General features: G+C 43.4%; 1 protein-coding gene across 2 annotated transcripts in view; it reads left to right on the forward strand.

Annotated features, from left to right (window-relative positions):
- Window positions 1-6,265, forward strand: part of DTL (denticleless E3 ubiquitin protein ligase homolog) — a 63,767-nt gene extending 57,502 nt beyond the window's left edge. The window contains exon 16 of one of the 2 annotated variants that reach the window (XM_045084698.1): window positions 4,745-6,265. The gene's annotated coding sequence lies outside the window, so the exon portion shown is untranslated. Of the gene's footprint in view, window positions 1-2,727; window positions 4,441-4,744 lie in introns of those variants that run through there. The other variant, XM_045084697.1, reaches the window with a different exon arrangement.
- The last annotated feature ends 1,020 nt before the right edge of the window (window positions 6,266-7,285 follow it).

Raw genomic sequence — 7,285 nt, forward strand, 5'->3', positions numbered from 1 at the left:
AAGAGTCTTGGATCTCATCCCTTTCTGCTCTCACGTTGTGGATGAAGTAACAGGGCCAGAAATGACAAGTGACCTCCCCGTTTGTCAACCGGCCAGTAGCTTATTTAAACGAGGTTCCTCTGCTCGGAGGGAGCAAAGACACATAGGAAACACATGTGGCCTTTTTCTGGTTGGAGCATGTATGTTGGGTGGGGGCGGGAGGGCAGTTTTTCTTCCCAGGCCAGCCTGTTCCCAAAGCCAGTCTTCTTGGGGAACTTCGTCCACTCTTCAGCAGAGCCAACCGTGGTTCACCTTGTGTTCGCCCTCTCCCCTCTGTTCTCTAAGCAGCAGTAGTCACAGCTGAGGCTTGTGCGGGAGCTGGAACCTGATTCCCTCACCCCTTCCATTCCGCCAGCCCTTCCCTTCCCAGTGCCAGCCCTGGCCCGGCAACCAGGTTAGGAATGTGACACATGCACAAATTATAACTTGGCTGCCCTCTTTCTTCTCCTTGGGTAAGAAGCTGAGACCTGAGGAAAGTAAGTGGCTCCATTCTGTTTTGCTCTCCGCAGAAGCAAAGGGCCAGAGGAAAGAGAAGCCCCGTGGCTTCTTATAGGAAGTGTTGGCACCAGAGTATCAAGCGAGTGGAGCATTAAAGAAGGCTATTTTGTCCTCACTAGAGCTTAACGGTGACCTTCCTCAGGGAGTCAAGCCCTGTTCCTCCCATGCACTCACAAGCACAGTACGGATCAAGAAGCAGCACGTATAAAAAGACCTCTCTGAAAACCGAAAGGGATTGTTCTTGACAAGCCTGTAGAAACAGCAAAGAGCATATGGGAGGCTGAGCTCTACGTGGGGGAATCTGTCAGGCTAACAAAGGACAGGCTTTCCCAGGGACAGGAAGTTTGGAAGGTGGACTTCGGAGCAACTCATTTAGTGGGGACAGAGGAACTACTCTCTTTCCCCTTCCCTCTGGGGAAGAGCTGGGGCTCATCTCCACCCACCCAGCCCCGCAAGCAGGAGGGAAACATTTTCATGTCCTTTATGGCTAAGCCCCAACCACAGATGAACCATTCTGTCTTCTTCCTTCTTGCCTGCACCCAAGCAACAAAATACTACTGAAGAAAGTCTCACTGTCGGGGAGATGGGTTCCACCCCAATTCAGGATCACCAGTCCCACACGGGACAAAAGGGTGGTTGAAAATTTACTCCTTGTCTCTGGTCAACTCACAATCCTATCAACTCCTATCAATGGCTTCAAACCTTCCCCACTCCCCTGACCCCTCTGATGCCCTCCACACAAGTCGTCATTGAGTCCTTCCTTTGTGTTCCCAAATGTTTAAACCTACCCATGCCTTCACCCTTCTTGCTTCCTGCTGCGGTTGAAGACTCCCTCCTCCCACTAAGGAGCCAAGAGCAGTTCTCCCACTTGTAGGTTATAGCCTATCCTCACCCCCCCTTTTGATGAATTTCATCTGTAATTGATCCGGTCTTGCTCTTGTGTATCCAGTCTTTCCCTCCCTACTTGTATCCATCTTGTGGTTATTTTAACAAACTCCTGTCTCTCTGAAGAAAAAAGGATCCCTGAACATACATCCTCTATCTGTGGCCTTCTGCCTTCTTCCCCTACACATCTAATTCCTTAAAATAGTTCTATTCCCTCATCTCCCATGGACTCTTCAGCCCACCCCAGTCTGGCTTTTACTCTCATTATTCTGCTGAAACAGCTTCTGGCCATGGTCATCAGTGGTCATCATGGTCAATACGGTGGTCATCTTTTTGTCATCTTGCCTCTTCAGCATTTAACTCTATTGAATGGTTGAATGACCATTCCTTTTTTCTTTAAAAAAAAAAAAATCTTCCCCTGCCTTCTATGACACGATGATTTTCTTATATCCTTGACCCTGATCTTGCTCAGTTTCCTTGGCATCCTTCTCTACGTAGCCATTAGTTGTTAGAGTTCAAGGTAGGGTGTTCTCTTTAAATCTGTTTATTTGAAAGTGCTTTTAAACACCACACTGTACTGCCTTGTTAAAATGTTTAAATCAGGCCATCTGATGACTCAGTCGGTTAAGCATCCGACTTTTGATTTCAGCTCTGGTTGTGATCCCACGGTTGTGGGTTGGAGCCCTGTGTCAGGCTTGAGGCTGGAGCCTGCTTAGGATTCTCTTACTTCCTCTGCCCTTCCTCTCCTCTCCCCCTCTGGGAAAAAAAATAAGTTTAAACCAACAATATATTATAAGCATCTTCCCATATCTGCAAAATTATTTTAATATGTGTTTATTATGGGTGTACCACAACATACTTATCTTGTCTCCTATTATTAGTTATTGTAGGTTATTTCTAATATTTTTATTAATTTTTGTTTATTTGTATAAATAATACTGTGATAAAATTATCTAATCCTTTCACATGTGGCTAGATGAATGATGTTAATATTGATTACTACCATCCAGTCAATAATAATTTGTTATGGGGAAATTAGAGATATTTGAAACATATACACTTAGTGTTTTGAGGCCAATAGCATAGAATACCACTTCCAAATTTGCCCACACAGCAATATTGTGCAGGACAGAATCTTTGGCAGAAGAAACTGGCTTGGTCTAGAATTATCTATCTGCTCTTTCCCTGTTCTTCTGAGCTTTCAATGCAAGGTACTATCAGAGATGATAAGGGGTTATGGCCCAGGAACCGCTCACTCTGGAAGTCCTGAGCCATTCACCTTATTCCTACTCTATACTTTGGCAGGAGTCAGTCCTGATGGAGCCAGGTGGATCTCAAACAATGCCAGAGGATTCTGAGGACGTGGATTGGCTAGAGCAGTTTCTGAGGCCCATTGTCAATCCTGGAACTGATCTGTCAGACCTAGACTAGGATGGCCACAGGACAACACAGGTCAACAGAAGTCAGAGCCAGCAAATCAGTAAGACAGAATGGGGCACAGTCATGGGAGTGAGAGAGCATAGGGACAGAGGAGAGGGAAAGTTAGCACAAACAACTCCGGGGATCCTCTCCGTCTCCCCAAATATTTACTATTGGAGTGTCCCAGGTCTCAGTCCTTGGACTTCACTTTTCTATCTACACTTTCTTCCTTGGTAATCTCATTCAGATCCATGGCTTCTAATACCATCTATGCAGAGACAATTTCCAATTATGTATTTCTAGCCCAATCTCCAGCCTGAACATCTGACTCTTATATCCAACTGAGAAGTTGACAGCCCCACTTGGATGTTTCATAGGTATTTAGGTTTAACATTTTTAAAGCTAAATTCCTAACTTACTCCCCCAACCCCAATTCTGATCTAACCTCAGGTTATAGCAATGCCACCCTTCCAGCTTCAGGCCAAAAAACTTAGAGTCATCCTTGATGTATATCCCTCTTTTTCTCACAACCTATGTCCAACTCCTCATCAAATCCCATCGACCTTATCTTCAAAATATATTCAGGCTCTGCTTCCACCCGTGAAAAAATGGAAAGTACTCTCTCACCATAGCCAACCAAAAAACTGGATTAAAGGTATGAAACAACTATTTTTAGCCATTGGACGGGAGGCAGAATAGGACTGTGGTCCCTGAGGGAAGGGAAACAGATAACCTTCAATTGTGGAGGAAATTTTCAGATTACTCAGCCTCCTTTATGGAACTGTTGTTTTTTTATAGATTGTTTGGGAAAGCCATAACAGAGACCAGTGGTCTTGCTGAACTGAGGAGGCAAATTAGAGTTTGGGGGAAGCCGAGGGAGCTAAAATTTGCTGGGTAAATGCCAAAAAGGAAGGAGATACATGGAGAAGGAGCTCTGGATGAGGAGTTGACTCTTTGGATGAACACCCGCCTGTCTACGCACAGGATAATACTTCACAAGACCAGATGGAGAAAAATCACTAGGGAAAGACTAATTCCTGGGAGCTATAAGCTGAAAAATTCCCAGGACTCATGCAGGGCTGGGAATCATTCAAGTTTTTTCCAGCCAGAATAGAGAGACTTTGTGGCAGATTGTATTTTCCAAAGATGACCCAGGATCTCCCATACCACATGCTCTTCTACAATGTGAGTTGCTACACCCACATCAAGAAGGAGAGTCTGATTTTTTTTTCTTTTCTTTTGTTCTTTCATCTGGGAAGGTTTGCTGTTTCTACTAATTGAACAAGGTGGTGATACTGTATTGACTTTGAGGCTAGATTGGAAAAGCTATGTAGCTTCCAGATAGCACTGTCAACTACCACATTTCCCTCAGCTCCTACTTGGAGACATGAGATGGGTCTCTTATGATCAGCTGATAGAGGAGGAAGAAGCCAAGGTTGGGTCACAGATGGATCACACCACAAGTGGACTGTGCTGCATTACAGCCCATCCAGGGGCAGCCCTGAAAAACAGTGGTGAGGGGAAACCTTCATAATGGATAGAGCTTCCATGCACCTGTCATTCTCTTGTAAGAAAAGATAAATAGCCTGTGGTAAAGGGGTGCCTGGGTGGCTCAGTGGGTTAGGCCACTGCCTTCGGCTCAGGTCATGATCTCAGGGTCCTGGGATCGAGTCCTGTATCGGGCTCTCTGCTCAGCAGGGAGCCTGCTTCCCTCTCTTTTTCTCTCTGCCTGCCTCTCTGTCTACTTGTGATCTCTCTCTGTAAAATAAATAAATAAAATCTTAAAAAAAAAAAAAAAAAGAATATCTAGGTAGTGATGAATAACTTGGCCATATTGGTCTGGGCCCGGGAAGGACAAAGCTTAAAAGACAAGGGACGGGGAAGTCTTTTGCCACATATTTAGGGCCACCAGAGAACAACTGCCATGAAACCACCCTTCAAGGACAGAAGCCAGCCACTTGGGGCAAGTTGATTACACTGGAATTTACTCACTTTGGAAGAGGAAACACCAGTTTGACCGGCATTAAGATGTATCCTTAACTCAAATTCATATGCATATCCTCATGCATTACCTCAAAATGGATCACGAGCTTACATGTAAAATGTAAAGCTATAAAACTAATAACAATTAAAAAAAAAAAAAAACAGGAGAAAATCTTTGGGATCTAGAACCAGGCAAAGAGTTTTTTGACTTGAAGCCAAAAGCATGACTCATAAGGAAAAATTGATAAATTTGACCTCATCAAGATGTAAGACTTTTCTTCAGTGAAAGCCCCTACAAAGATGACTTAAAAACAAACAATAATTGGGAGAAAATATTTGCTAAACGTATGTCTGACAGAGAACTGGTATCTGAAAATATACATATATAAAAATCTTAAAACTCTACAGTTAAAAAATCCAGTTATAAAACGGGCAAAAACGGGAATGGACATTACACTGAAACAGATATACAGACACAAATAAGCACATAGAAAGATGTTCAATATCACTGGCCATCAGAGAAATACAAATTAAAGACACAATGAGATATCACTACATACTTACTAAAATAAAAAATTGTGACATCAAAAGCTGGTGAGGATGTAGAAAAACTGGATCCCTCACACATTGCTAGGGAGACTATAAACTGGTCCAGCTGCACTGGAAAACAGTTTGGTAGTTTTTTTTAATAAAACCGAATATATAATTACCGAATGACCCAGCAATTATACTCTTGGCCATTTATCCCAGAGAAATTAAGACTTATGTTCACACAAACACCCATACACAAATATTCAAAGAAGGTTTATTTATTACAACTTAAAAAAATATGAAAACAGCCCAGATGTCCTCCAGTGAATAAATAGTTAAACAAACTGTGGTATATTCGTACCATGGAATATTCAGCAACAAAAAGAATGAACTATTGATGAATGGGTCTTGGATGAATCTTCAGGGAATTACACTGAGTGATAAAAAAGCCAATTCCTAAAACTTAGATACCGTAAAATATGGTTTATAAAACACTTTTGAAATGGCATAATTTTTAGAAATGGAGAACAGATTCATGGTTGTCCAGCATTAGGGACGAGGGAAGGAAGCGGGAGGCAGCTATGGTTATAAAAGACCAATACAGGGATCCTTATGGGGATGGACCAGTTCTGTATCTTGACTATGGCAGTAGGTATACAAACCCACGTGGGTGATAACATTGTATAGAACTAAGTGCATGTGCCCAACCACACACACGCAAATGAGTACAAGTAAAATGGGAGCAACCGGAGTTGTATCGGTGTTGACGTCCCAATTGTGACATTACACTATAGTTTGGCAAGATGTACCATTGAGGGAAACTGGGTAAAAGTGTCCATAGGATCTCTTAATTTTCACAACCACATGTGTATTTCCAATTATCAAATAAAGATTTAATTTAAAAACAACATATTCCTGGTTGGTATTTCATGTCTGGATTTGCTGCCTGTGGAGCCTGAGCCAACACCACAATCCAAAGTCTTATAGAACACTAGATTCACTGACATGGGATCAAATGTGACCTTGCCTCAGACCATGGGCCTCACTTTTCAGTGAAGGAGATATGGGAGTGGACACATGACCAAGGGATCCCTCGTCCTATCTCATACCCAGATGCTGCTGGCCTGATAGAGGACCAAAGTGGCTGCTTTAAGATACAGCTGAGGCACCAATTTGGAATTGATACACCGCGAAATTGTGTTGTTGTCCCCCAGGATGCGATCTCATCCTGAACAACAACCATTATACAGTACTGTGTCTCTAATGGGTGGAATACAGAGGTCCAGGAACCAAGAGGAAGACACATTCACCACCACTCCAGTGACCTCCTTGGGGAACTGGTGCTTCCAGCCGTGACAACTTGTGGCTTTGTGGATCTAGAAGCCCTGGTTCCCAAAGGGAGAAGGCTTCCACCAGGAGGAGGTACAGTAGGAGTTCCGGTAAGCTTTAAGCCACTGCTGCTGCCTGATCACTTCAGGCTCTTCATGCCAGGAGACTAAAAGACAGAAAAAGGATCACCACATTGGCCAAGGTGATCAACCGTAATCTTCAGGGTGTCGTGTTACACTCTGGAAGCAATGAAGAATATCTTTGGCACTCATGTGATCTACTGGGATGTCTCTTAATACTCCCTCTCCTGATTATAAAGGTAAATGGAAAAGTGCAGCCACCTTAATCTGGGAAGGGTATGGTGACCCACTGCTCATATCCCTTAGGGATGAGGGTCTGCGTCACAGCACGAGGTAAGCCACTTGGAGCAGCAAAGGTGCCAGCCAGTGATGAAGGGACTCTTGAATGGATAGATAGTACAGGAGAAGGATGATGGGTATTAATTGTGGCCTCAAGACTAGCTACAGTAGTGAAGACAAAGAGGTGTGGCTGGTTAATCCTACAAACCTTCCATAAATTCCCCAAGGAAACAGACAAATTA

Source organism: Mustela putorius, unplaced genomic scaffold, assembly GCF_011764305.1.
Source record: "Mustela putorius furo isolate JIRA1106 unplaced genomic scaffold, ASM1176430v1.1 tig00000785_pilon_pilon_pilon, whole genome shotgun sequence".
NCBI classification, from domain to species: Eukaryota; Metazoa; Chordata; class Mammalia; order Carnivora; family Mustelidae; genus Mustela; species Mustela putorius.